Source organism: Lissotriton vulgaris, chromosome 2_2 (genome assembly GCF_964263255.1).
Source record: "Lissotriton vulgaris chromosome 2_2, aLisVul1.2, whole genome shotgun sequence".
Lineage (NCBI taxonomy): Eukaryota > Metazoa > Chordata > Amphibia > Caudata > Salamandridae > Lissotriton > Lissotriton vulgaris.
In genome coordinates this window covers 8,898,910-8,913,003 of record NC_141688.1, presented here as the reverse complement: position 1 = coordinate 8,913,003, position 14,094 = coordinate 8,898,910, and the positions used below count along the sequence as shown (strand labels likewise).

Sequence of the window (14,094 nt, the reverse complement as noted above, 5' to 3'; positions counted from 1 at the left end):
AATACATATAAGGTCTCAAAGGCGAGACCAATTGCATTGCAAATGCTTGTTTTATATTTTCGGCCCACATACTTAATGTGCATGCCTCTGCAGCCCCTCTATTTAACCCCGGTACCCCCCTTCCACCTGCTTTCTGGTCTTTTTAGAACACCATCCACCACCTCCTTTAACCCGCACACCCCCTCCTTGACCCCGCACATCCCCTCCCACTACACATTCTTAGTTTCCCACACTTCTATAGCACAAACATGACTCGAAGTTACTGAAACACTTTACATCAATACCAGTTTACACAAGGACACATTCATTTTTGCTTTGTAGGCCCATGGAGATAGTGATTTGCCCAGAATCATAGGATGTTGAGCTGACATATAGACTCAAACCTGGGTTCCCCATCGGCCATTATGTCACATCCACTCCCCGGAGAAGAGGATTGCTTGCTACCCCCCAACCCGCATGCTCTTATTTAAGGTTTATTGCACAGTGTCACTGGCTTCCGTGCAACATGTCCATAGCTGCTATGGTTTTAGATTATGGTGTGTGATATTTTCATAATTTCAGTGAAATTATGAGTGGCATTTCAACGACTATGAGTGACACTTTCTCGCGAGCAAAATCAAGAAATGAAAACGAGAGAAACATTCATAAATATCAGAAATTACACCCATTTGAGCAATAAGAACACTAAGGTCTTAAAACTTCTTCAAAGCACCAGAAATAGAAGGGCTCTGGGTTCCATGGTTCGGGGTATCTGCAGTTATAAGAGAATTTTGGATGAACAGGCAACTGCTTATGTCCATGTAACTATTCATATGATGTGTCGTCTTCACAAAACTGTATTATTTCAGAACAACTCAACCCTAAAAATCATTAACCCAGAGTGCCTCGGTCCGCGTAAAATAAGTTAGCATCTTCATCTTGGAAGTTAGTGACTGACACATAGTATTTGGGTTTAGATTGAAGGTTGCTCAAAAGGACTAGACGCCATTATCGAACTAGGGCCCTGAAGAGATCGGTGATGAATATCAACTATGACGAAACACGTGTTGGCTACTCCAATGAAGGGCTACTTCCATCTTAGTGTCAAGAATGAATATAAAAAAAGTGAAATACTGTGTATTGCGGACGACCACTGTATTACATTTTCATTAGATTTATCGGTGCTCAGGAAAATGTTTGTCCCAACAATAAACACACACTAACTTGCGCCAAATCCCACCAGGAAAACACGCTCAACAATAAACCCAGGACCAAGTAAAGAGCTTGGCTCTATTTACATTATGTTGGCATTTTCTTATGGATCAACGCATATTATACTAACTAAGTCGAAACCTAAGCGGCCCATGGGGTACTGTACTTCTCTGCCTCTCGCTACATTTCGTTCTCCCTATCTCTGTGTACTGTACTCTAAAACCTTCCTGTTTCTATCTCTTTATCTTTGCTTCTGGCAAACTCACCTTCCTTTCTCTGTTTACTTTACTTTTTTCCCTACCTCACAAACCTTCTTATAGCGCTTTCTCTACCCCTTGTCCCTCCACTTCATGTCTTGCTGTACTGTTTTTGTTATGTGTCAGTCCATCTCCTATATTCTACCCCATCGCATTTCTCTTATTTAGCAGGGTCACAGTTCACTCGCTGTCTAACTAGAGAAGTGCACACATGTAAAGAGAGAAAATGGGGGAAAAGCAAGGGAAGAGATATTAGGGGAAAGTTACAATTTTTCCACTGGAATAATGAACTTCGTAAATGTAAATATAAATGTAAATGTAAATGTATAGGCATTTATATAGCGCACTACTTACCCGGAGGGTCCCAAGGCGCTTCGACCGCTGCGAAACCCTTCCTGGCTTCCCTGAGAGATGGTCCCTTAATGGGTATCTCCAGGGTGAGACCAGGCATCCCCGGCGGTCTGGTGGGGCCGTTAGTGAGGATGAGGCAAGCTAATGCCCAGAGTTGCCGAGTGTGATCGCTGATCAGAGTGGGCACCGAGGCGAGAGAATTATCGAGTCCGCTGACCCTGGTCCAGAAACCTGCCGCGCCGGGAATCGAACCCTGGTCCCGGGCCGTCCTCTGCTCTCGGGTCTGCCGCCTCTAACCAGTGAGCCACACTTTCATTTTCACCGTTAGGGAAGAACAATAGTAGTTAATGGGGTATTTATTTGTGATTACAAATATTTGGCAACTAAAGCTACAATTTCCAGGGCTATGGTGCACTTGTCGTATTTTAATATGCTGTACTAGCCCACTACAAATTTAACATGCTGCCATTAGCGTGTTTTCTTACAGTGGGAGTAACAAGTGGTTTAGGCTTCCACATAAAATGTGGGTGCTAATAAAAACAAATGTAGATCCAAACAGAAAAGATATGTCTTTAACAGTACTAGTTCAAGCTTTCTCTTGGTACTGTTTGACTAGCTGACATCTTAGGTTCTTGCTGTTATTCTGGTGTATCCACACATAGATTAATGCAAAGCACTTGGATCAAGTCATTTCTTTCTAGCGGAGTCCACATTTTTTATACACAAAGCCTACACCTAATTTAGTCTATTTCTTTTACAAAACATTTAGTCCCCTATGTCACTAGGGATTGACAAGTAAATTGTGAAGAAAAACACATTAGTGATTGAAAAATAAAATGAGGCCAACAAAAATGTTACACTGTATATTGTCAATCATATATCGTGAAGTGATGCAGATAATAACATATCACAGGACCACACAGGACTGTTAAGTAACATATACAATAACGAAATAAATTAAAAAAATAACATATATCAAGACTGAAACATAATAAATACAAACATTTCACAGATTAACATGATGAATGACTCATTATGGTGTCCCAAGAAAACAAATGCCTGTTCAAGCGGATATCCTCTTTGTATAATCAGCCTGACACAGCTAAGGAGCACTTTTTAGTTATCGACGTTTCGACCCATTCAGGTTATGTGTTTATATCAAAGCATCACCATGGGTCTTCATCAGGACTGGGAAACAAAAGAACAGCCTGTATGGCAAAACATATTGGGTGTCAGTGGCGGGAATTAGTCCAGGTGAATTGCAAGCATGTTTTAATCCCCCCTAAAGATAGTCTCACCTATAATCGTGGTGAAAAATAACCTCAATAGTGGATATTCTGATCCAACAATAAATGTAGTATCAACCAGTAGTCCTACAATACTTAATTGTACAATAGTGCATACATTGCCATTGTCATAGGATTTAAATGTAGCATTGGACCATTTTAATGAATGTATGATTATAGGGCGCTGACTTATGCGTACCTTGGGTTAAGAGAAACTAATGTGACGTTTGGAGGTAGTCCAATTGTTCAATACTGCGAGTAAAAATTATTTCTTTATAATAACACTGACACATTAAAGTAGCAGTAGAAGGACATTATTGGTTAAGTCGAGGCAATAGGAAAAGAGTCCTGAAGGAGGCCCCCATCCGACTGGGCGTTTAATGTAGGCCAAAACATATCGAGACAGAGATGGTAGGGTGATGTTTGCCAGAGACCATCCTTATTTTTTAAAAAAGATGTTAAGCCTGTCAAAGAGAGCCCAAGAGTAAAATCGAACAGATTGGGCATCTCTTTTGGCAGTTTTACCAGAGTCTGTAGTGCATCGATCCCTAAGCATTGTATTAGGATGATGAAGCTTGCCACAAAAGTGGGTCAGGGAATTACATATGAAAATGGAATTCCTCTAGAAGGGAATGGCTATGCCCTAGTTTTGTCATCATTCTCTGTGTGATATATGATAATTGGGAGGCTGATTGATGGATTACTCCTCTCTCATCCTTACGGGTGCTCCTGTTATTATGGTGTCCCCATATCTAAAGGTTTACCTATAATCGAGGCCACTTAAATTATGCTGCATGGGAGCTCTAAGTGATGTGATGTGCGTAACTAAATTATGCGGCAAGAAAAAGAATCATGCAGCATACTGCTGTACTTTTTTACACCATTACTTCATCATTTGTAATTTTTGCACACAGTAATACTGTATGGGCAAAGATTTCACCTCATTAGTACCAGATGAATAACCAAATGCAGAAAAAATCAACCATAAGAGGACCAGTTATACTTTGAAAAAGGGCATTACACTGCAAGGGAACCCACGTCACATTTTTAGTAACATTTGAGCCAGAAATAAAAATGTGTTATCTGCAATTATTCTGCAGATGACGGATTATGTGGCAAATTCAAAGTAATGCCAAAAAAAGCTGCAGCCGCGGAAGGGCATAATTCCAGTGGCCCTGTCTATAATTCAATATGTCATCATAAGGGCTGTGATGAGCTAAAAAGGAGTAATACATTTACAGTTCCCGGAAAGGAGGTGGGGGGCACAATATATTTATTGCCCGACATCACAAATACAGAAGCGACTGCTAGGGAACTATGCCTGGCGGGTCTGGGGGAGGGAGGCAAAGTGACTAAGCCTTTCCTGCTGAAAGCCGGCTGCCACCTCTCCTCCATCCTCCCTGGTTCCTGGCTCCTGGAAGCACTCCGGCTCACAGACTCCCCTAGCCAATCACGATACTGCTGTCACCGGTTTGACAGCAACTTTCACCTGGAAAAGAGCAATGACAGCAACGCCACCACCCTTCTAGACAATCTCGCCAACCTCGGACTCAAACAACTCGTCACCACCCCCCACCCATATCGCAGGACACACACTTGACCCTATCTTCACCTCCAGCAAACATGTCTCCTTCAGTCACACCACAACGCTACATTGGACGGACCACAGCTGCATTCACTTTATCTACAATAAGACCACTACTCACAACCATCCTCAACCCTCTCTGCGAAGAAACTGGAACAAACTCACCATCGACCAGATCTCCTCATCGCTTCTTCAAAACCCCCCTGTCCACTCCTCAAACCCCGACCAAGCAGCCATTAACTTCACCCAATGGCTATCAAACAGCGCTGACATCCTAGCACCGTTGAAAAAACGTCAAATCAAACTAGGCAACAAAAACGCCTCCTGGTTCAACGAGGATCTTAGGAAATCGAAGAAACTCTGTCGCTCCCTCGAGAAGGCCTGGAAAAAAGACCCAATCACCAGCACCAGGGACGCCTTCAAAAACGCCACCCGCATACACCACCAACTAATCCGATCTGCCAAGAAAGCTGCATTCAAAGACCGACTAGACAACAACGCCCACAACAGCAAGGAATTATTCAACATCGTCAAAGAATTTACCAACTCCTCTGCCAACTCCAATGATATCACCCCCTCTCAAGCCCTCTGCGACTCCTTAGCTTCGTTCTTCCACAACAAAATCGCAGACATCCACAACAGCTTCGACAACCCGGAGACCAACCCACCCAACCTTCGGCCGTACCTTCACCCCCCCCTGAACATCCTTACCGACTGGAACCCAATCTCCACTGAGGACACCTTCCGCCTGATGAACTCAATCCACTCAGGATCCCCCACAGACCCATGCCCCCACCACATCTTCAACAAAGCAGACTCCATCATAGCACCACACCTCAGAGACGTCATCAACTGCTCCCTCAACTCCGCCACCTTCCCGGAAAGCTGGAAACACGCCGAACTCAGCGCCCTTCTGAAAAAACCTACAGCTGACCCCACCGAACTCAAAAACTACCGACCCATCCTGCTCCTTCCATTCCCAGCCAAAGTCATCGAGAAAGCAGTCAACAGTCAACTCGCCGCCTTCCTCGAAACTAACAAATCCCTCGACCCCTCACAGTCCGGCTTCCGAGCCAAACACATCACCGAGACCGCCCTCATCGCAGCAACAGACGACATTCGAACTCTACTGGACAATGGAGACACAGTCGCCCTCATCCTCCTTGACCTCTCCGCAGCCTTCGACACAGTCTGCCACAGCACCCTTCTACAGCGCCTCAGAAACATCGGAATCCAAGGAAAAGCACTGGAATGGATCACCTCGTTCCTTACTGGAAGAACCCAGAGAGTCCGCCTCCCACCATTCAAGTCAGAGGCCACGGAAGTTATCTGCGGCGTACCACAAAGATCCTCACTCAGCCCCACCCTCTTCAATGTATACATGAGCCCCCTCGCGGCCATCGCACGCCAACACAACCTCAACATCATCTCCTACGCTGACGACACTCAACTGATCCTCTCACTCACCAAAGACCCTAACACCGCCAAAACCAACTTACATGAAGGAATGAAAGAAGTAGCCGAGTGGATGAAGCATAGCCGTCTGAAACTGAACTCAGACAAAACAGAAGTCCTTATCTTAGGCACCTCCCCCTCCGCCTGGGATGACTCTTGGTGGCCAGAGGCCCTTGGAAAAGCACCCATCCCGACGGACCACGCACGGAACCTGGGCGTCATCCTCGACTCCTCACTCTCGATGACCAGACAGTCCAACGCCGTCTCATCATCTTGCTTCAACATTCTGTGCATGCTCAAAAAAACATTTCGCTGGATCCCCACCGAAACCAGAAAAACGGTCACCTTTGCACTGGTTACAAGCCGCCTGGACTACGGAAACACCCTATACGCCGGTACCACCGCAAAACTCCAGAAAAAAACTCCAACGCATCCAGAATGCATCAGCCAGACTCATACTAGACATCCCGCGTAAAGACCACATCTCCAGTCACCTGAAAAACCTCCACTGGCTCCCCATCAATAAGAGGATTACTTTCCGCCTCCTAACCCATGCACACAAAGCACTTTACGAACTTGGACCCGAGTGCTTCAACACACGACTTTCCTTCTACACCCCCCCTCCCCCCCCCGCCAGCTACGATCCTCCAACCAAGCTCTTGCCACCGTACCTCGCATCAACAAAACCACCCTGGGAGGTAGATCCTTCTCCTACCTGGCAGCTAAAACCTGGAACTCACTCCCCACTCACCTTCGCCTCACTCAGAACCACCTAGCATTCAGAAAGCAACTTAAAACTTGGATATTCGACAAGTAATTCCCCCCCTCCTTCAAGCGCCTTGAGACCCTCTGGGTATGTAGCGCGCTATATAAATCTTTTGACTTTGACTTTGACTTTGACATTGGTCTGAGTGCCATGGTTTGGCGCTCAGACGGGACCTGGGGGCCTGTGCATGTTCTCCATCAGGCCGTGACGACAGTCCGGTCTCCGCCATAAACCTGCCTCCATACGGAAAAATAAGAACATTGTGTTATCATTTTTTCCCCTTTTTGCACTGCTCATAAAGCAGTGGGGCGGCGACAGTCCTCTGCCTTAGCGGAGAAAGTGCCCCTTCATGAATCCTTAAGATCTCACTGGCTACCAGTGGCACAACTTTACTCGAATTTCGAGGTTGGGGGGGGGGGGGCTAAGACGCCCATCCAGGGATGGCCCTAGCCCTGTTGTGCACGATTCAACAGTCTTTTTTGGCACCCCTCCCCAAATTTCCTCCTTCTCCATGAATTCCCTCACTGCCACTTGTCAACAATGCACCTCATCTCTCTTCTTGCCCCTCTCTGACAAACATTTCTTTTTTTTATAGCGCTACTCGTAGTTTACTCACACTCTGTTCTGTGATCTGCATGGTACACGTTCTTTGTATCAGGCACATTAACCCTCTACGCTGTGTGGGAGCCAGTAGTGCCCATGTGAGTGCACAGTGAGCCAGGCGCGGTGCGTCCATTGGGGCATGGGGGCGTAGCCCCGCCGCTTGCATCTCCCACGGCATCTTTGAACTTAAGGAAAATCTCAGTTTACTGAAGTTCAAAGACGCCAAAGGACAACTGACAATGCATGTCAGTCAGCATGACATCGGACCGCCCACCCCCTTCAAATAGTGAAGGGGGTGGGCGGTCTGGCATCATGTTGACTGAGATGCATTGTCAGACATGGGGCAGCAGCCAGCAGCACAACACAAGTGCGCTTGAGTGGGGACGGAGGGCGATTTTTCGCACCTTGCCCACTCATGGGCACTTGTGTTTTCCCTTGTTTGCGCATGCCCATTAGGAGCCCCTCGGCCTCCTAATGGGCGTGCTGCGGGTGAGGAGTAACCGTGCCACTCAGCGCCAGGATTGGCTTAGGGGTTGCCACTCCAATGCTGCTGTTCCTGTTTGAAGAGGCGCCAACGCAGACCAGGAGCAGAGGCGGTCAGGTAAGTTTTCAAAATTGTATTCTCCCTATAGTGCTGTGTTCCTAGTGACAGGGGCCATCGGTAAGGGTCTGATATAAAGAGGAGCACGCCGGGAGACAATCTATTTAACAACCAGGGTGTCTCTGAGGAGAACACTTTTAGGTCACTGGCATGAAAAGCGAGCGTGTAACTCCTGGTGCCATTTTGCGGCTATGATAGCTAAGAACAGTGAGGGATGCAGGCAGCTTTCTGAGGCGTTCTCTAGATACACTCTCTGCAAACATTCTAAAAATCAAGATTAGTAGGGATAGTGCAGGCCGATAGGGTTGTGTGGTAGAGTCCATCTCTTGAGTGCTTGGCTGTATATGTTATGTAGGCTAGTTGAGAGCCATTGATTTTATTGTTTATTTATTGCATGAGAGATGGACGACTCGTTCCAATCATGCAGGGCCATCAAAGGCCACCCCTGGTTGGGAAATCGGCCAAATGTCACTCTAGGCCAGTACAGACTATTAATGCATCAAATATGTCGACATTTGTATTTGTGAAGCACCCATTGAAAATCTGAACAGGTGGCAGGAGTGCTCCAATGGCAGAATGTTGTTTTACCAGGTGAATCGAAAAGCCTCACTTTCTTCTTGGCTCGTGCTGTGCAATGCAGCTTGTTAGCCTTCCCAGACAGAACAAGCACTAGCAAAGCCAGGTCTGGCTTTCCTTTGGTTTCTTGACTAAAACATTAAAGAAAAGCCTTCTGTAGTGAAAAATAGAAAATACAATTGCTGTCTGCATAAAATGTCTTCATGCGCTAAATTATTTAACATGCGATGGTTTAGTGTAAGCACTCCACAAAAGGGAAAACCGTGGCATCTCAAAGTGGTATAACTCATAAGCATCACTCAGTTATTAAATTCAAAAGTATTCATGCCCTCTGGGATTGTACATGTTGCTATATGACAGTGTGTTGCTCCTGCTCCTATTGAGTGCTTGGTGCATTTTTGTGTCCTTTTGGCCGCATGTGTGTTTATGTGCCTCTGTGTGTATGTTTGTCTGTGTGGGAATTAGTGCACGCCTATCTGTTTATATATGCTTGTTTCGGAGTCTGCTTGTGTGTATATGTGTCACTCTCAGCTTTGCTCCCAGTTTGTATGAGTGTGTGTGTTTGAGAGTGTGCATGCATGTGTGTGTCTGCTTTATATGTACATTTGATGCTTTTAATCCATGTATATGTGTCCTCAGAGCATCAAAAAACATGCAATAACTGCACTTTCACAATTGCTTTACTAACCTTCTTGCTGCTCTAATTTGCTTGAGAATGCACCATTTACCCACTCTTTTTTAAAAAATTCACTGTGGAAAACCCCCCTTTAACCCCTTTTAATTTTTCGGACTCGCTCACCACAGTGCTCTCCCACAGAAAGTTTACGCCTCACCACTTTCAAATGTCACCAGCCACCACTGCAGTGAGCTATGCAACAGTGTGCGAGTAGGGTGAGAGGAGTGAGTGAGGTAACCATATGAATTTGTGTGCGGATGTAAGTGCAGAGTCGGACAAATGAATTTGTGGTCAGTAATGGGCTTGTTTGAGTGAGTGAAGTGCCAAATGAGTGCATGGTGAGTAGTGTGCTCGTGTCCTGCAGGGTGAGGTACATGGTGAACAGCACAAGTGCATTGTGAGTGCAGAGTGATCACTGTGAGTGCACGGAGAGCGGTGTGCTCATGTGACCGCAGGGTAAGTGGTGGGAGAACGGTGTGAGTTCATGGTGAGTGGCAGAAGTGCTGTGTGGTCATTGTGAGTGCAGGGTGAGTGTAAAAGTGAAGGTTGAGAATGAGTAATGAGTTGTTTGAATGCAGGGTGCATTCCCAGACACTTGAAGTAACGCAACATATTATTGAGGACTGGCATAGGGTTTCAAAAGTAAGTTAAACTATTGCTATTATGGCATTATTCAGGTCCCAGGCCTAACTGGCCATAGTGGGCACCGGGCGTTTTTGTCGGTGAGCCAGAAGGGTCGGGCGTTTTTGGACTAGTGGAGGCTGTTTTTAGTACAGGGGCTGGTTTTCAGCAGTGCTGCAACATCACCCCTGTACCAAAAGCAGCTGCAGTGTTTTCCTTGTGCACCCTCAACTTCATCCCCCACCCTTTCCTTCGTGGTTGGGCTGACTCTATTTCCAAGGTCAGTTTGCGTTCCCAGTCCGGCCCTGTTCAGGGATCGAGGGTGGAGGAAATCATTCTTGTGCTCATCCTGAAACAAACTTTCAGCCTTGTCATTAGGGTTGCCAGCACATTATATTGATGTCCCAGACATTACAAAAATAATCAGTCACATAGAGCCTATTTTCAGCACTTATCTGTGCATACTTGGATCAGCAAATACAAATAGGAAGCACTTTTAATTGTGTTCTATGGCTGCCTGAATGATCCATGACTGATAATTAAAGGGAACAAAGACAGGAAAGTCACATTACAAATGAATGCATATTATTGTATTTATAACCCAATTTATTGTGAAGAGGAGGACTTTGCTCTTTAAACAACAAATGGTTGGTATTTTTCGTTTGGCCCTACTTTATATTTCTTGAAATGCATTCTCAAACAGTGGCAATATTTGTGCTCCGAGAAGCATCATATTGTAGTAGTGTCGTTTAAAAATATAAATTAAAAGATTGGCAGTCCGTGTGGAGGTCATTGAAACGTTTTTCCTCCATGTCTCCAGGGCTGTCTGAAAATAAACTAGGGCCGGTCACAGTTCTGCCAGCCATTTTGGTGGAAGCTAAAAAACATAGACATTTAAAATCTTTAATTTTACCTTTTTCTTGCTAGCAAGAAATTCTTAAACTCGTATTGATGTTCCCACATAGCCTTGATCATGATGGGCTGTTTTAAGTGGAGCAAACGTCTGGCAGCGTATTGCATTTCAGTGGTTACAGCACACATATCACTCTACCATCTTAGTGATCTGTAGGTAACTACATTGATCCTTTTTTTAATGCTTGGTGGCAGCACGAAATGAATCTTATCAAAGGAGCATCAGGATGCGAGGAAAAGAGGCGAAGATGGGTTTTCAAGGGCGCTTCTGCATCTCCAGGGAATAGGGTAAGGTGTAGAGTCGGCAGCCAGCAGTTACTTGGTTAATTTTACTGCAGATTGCTCATATTGTTCATTTAGGCTTTAATAGCTTCGTAAAAGCCACGTGATTGGCAGAGGGGTTGTTATTGGATTGTCCCCTCGCGAGTGCGCATTGGAAGTAACTGCTTTGTCCTCCACCTTCCTCGGCCCCACATCAACAACATTCAGATTGCGCATTTAAGGCCACTTGACATTTTCAGTTAATTGCCTTCTGTTGCTTTCTTTCCCTTTGTGCCTCCCCCCGTCGGTGTGCCACTCCGCACAGATTAGAGGCGCGTGCGTGTTTAAGAGGCATAGGCAGTAGGAAGTTAATGTCATAGTAAGTGTGTGTGACTCCGACCACAACCTCCCTCGTTGTTTATGCCCAGGTCTCTTGCCTACACTCGGTTTTTAGACCACGCCTAAACAATTATCCCACGTGACCGGTTATTATGAATTTCTGCCACCTTGTGGCTGCTCAGGGGAGTATTTTGGAAAGCAGGCCCCATAAATTACCATTGCTGTGCGGACGCATCCCTGCCCAGGGCCACGGCCATTCGCTCGTATACCGCCTGAACATAATCGGGTTCCCTTCGCAGCTCCCGGGTACAGCTCAACTCGCAGGGATGTGCTTTTCTTCCAAATGCTACACCACTTGCTTATTGCTATATGTATTTCATATGTGAAAAAAACACACATTGCAGTATCCATTTGGTAATGGAGAGGAGCTGTGGTCTCTCGGCTAGAATTGCTATTTATGGAACTAGTGAACCATGCTAGAGTCACGGCGCCGCTCATCAACAGACTGTGATTCTGCTCCAATCAATCTCCCCCGGCCTAACACACAAGAAATTAATATTACTTTGAGTAATTTATGCCCTTAGCCAAGTTCGCGCTACACTAAACAAAACACATAAACACATCTTGCAGGGAGGAAGACTGACGCTACAAGAAGGACACTTTAAACACAGTGGGGAGAGTGAAGATGGGAGGGGCCTGTCTGACAGTGGCAGCCTAGCGGCGATGCTTTTTTGATCTCACAGAGAGTCAGTACGTGTGCTTCTTTTAGAGGAACAGATGGAGCCTGTTTTTGTTAACAAAGGAGGCCGCGCGCGAGACGGAGGCAGGAGCAGCAACGCAAACAGCACGTCGCAGCACGAGACAAAGGTGCGCAGACGCGGGGACGCGCCTCGGCCGCGCTCATTCATTCTCAGATAAGGGCGGCTGCGCAGCGCGGCCTTGGCGTTGCTTGGCTTGTTTCTAATTATGCATTGTACCACTGCCAGCTCTTTATTGTGCTGTTAAAGGCCTGCTTTATCAGTCTCGATAGTTGAAATAATTGAATTGCATTCAGATACTCGCAGATTAGGCGGGATCCGCACACTTTCCGTGTCTCCCTCTGGCGAGGCAGGTTTATCGCCAGGTATCTGTGACTCCGCTGTCGGGGTGAGGTTTAATCGCACATTTAATGCCGTGTTCGCTGCACTCTACCAGATGAAGGGTGATTTACACCCTTAGGCTGGCGCATTTACACGTTTTTTTAAAATCTTAGGTTGAGGTAGACTTATTGGTTATTTTGTGTGAACGTCTGTCACCTTCTGGCGGGGGTGACAAGCCGTCAAAGAGCGGTTAACTTACAAAATGGTGTACAGTGAAAGGTTAATCGGTGCACGCAGCCGGGGCCAACTGTAATTAGGCGATTCTGCACATGGTACATTTTCTGCACAGTTATGGATTTGCCACAATGCCCCCCCTTCTATTCATATAATAACCTGCTGCATAATCTTTATTTTTTAATATAAACAAATGTTGATTCTTGGTCAGTCTGATCAAGCGGTACTATACACGCGGCTACCTGGCTTTCCGCACAGTAAAAGGGCCTTCCTTAAGGTTGACTGGGCATCTTTCTGTTGTTTATTGCTGTATTTTGTGGTTAAACTTGTACTAATGAGTTGAGGACTTTGTCCAGACAGTGTTACCACATGCAAAAATAGCAAACTAACGAAACTATCCTATCACAAAATGCGCTTCATTGCTATTTCTTTCCACATAATTTAGTCAATCCTGCCAAATAATTTGGTTTTACCCTGCCGCATAATTACAATGGCGGTGAAAATAGCCTATCTCATATGTGCCCTGATCCGATTCTTTTTTCTGTGCAGCGTGTTTCTGCCTGGGGGTATTGTGCCACTAGTGGGCAGTTTTACAAACGTTCGCACGTTCATCAGAATAGATATGATTTTTATGCGTGATGAAATGCCAAATGTTCAGTTGTTGACCTAATATATTCTGTGAGAGAATTCCACAGTATGGGAGCCAGTATGGTAAAGGGTCCTCTCTCCCACTGTTTTTCCTAATTCAAGGATGACTAGAAGCTGCCCCCATTGTTTCTCTCATATATGGTGACTAGTGTAGGCTCTGTAGTTCGGCTCTGGGGGAACAGAACAGTACTTCAGTCATTTTTATTTTTTTCTTTTGTTCACCTTTTGCGAGTGTTGTCACCCGCAGCAGCAAATTAAGTGTATTTTTATAGCTGATACATTCACTGCTTTTACCCAGCAACCTGTCCGTTTGGCATATCCTGCAAGAGTTCATTTGCAAGCCATGCTTGTTTTAAACTGCACTAACTCATATACTGTATTGTATTGTAATTGCATCTATATAGCGCTTTGTAACACGTATGGCTACTGTGGCGTGAAAGAAATACAAATGACACGTCACTTGGACAGTAGGCGTAGTAAGTGTGTGCTGGGAATCCGAAGCGGGGAAGAGATGCCTAAACTTAAAATGCTTATTTTTGCCATTCAAGGTAATAGATGGAGGGAATTAAACAGTTTAACCAATATAAGACCTGATGTAAGATTCCAGAATTATTAATCAAAGGGATCATAACACTATATGTCTTAACAAATCA

The 14,094-nt window shown here is 45.4% G+C and overlaps 1 protein-coding gene across 3 annotated transcripts in view; it reads left to right on the top strand.

The window, feature by feature from the left end:
* SHF (Src homology 2 domain containing F) overlaps window positions 1-14,094 on the top strand; it is a 370,081-nt gene that overhangs the window by 134,391 nt on the left and 221,596 nt on the right. The gene's annotated exons all lie outside the window — the stretch shown is intronic.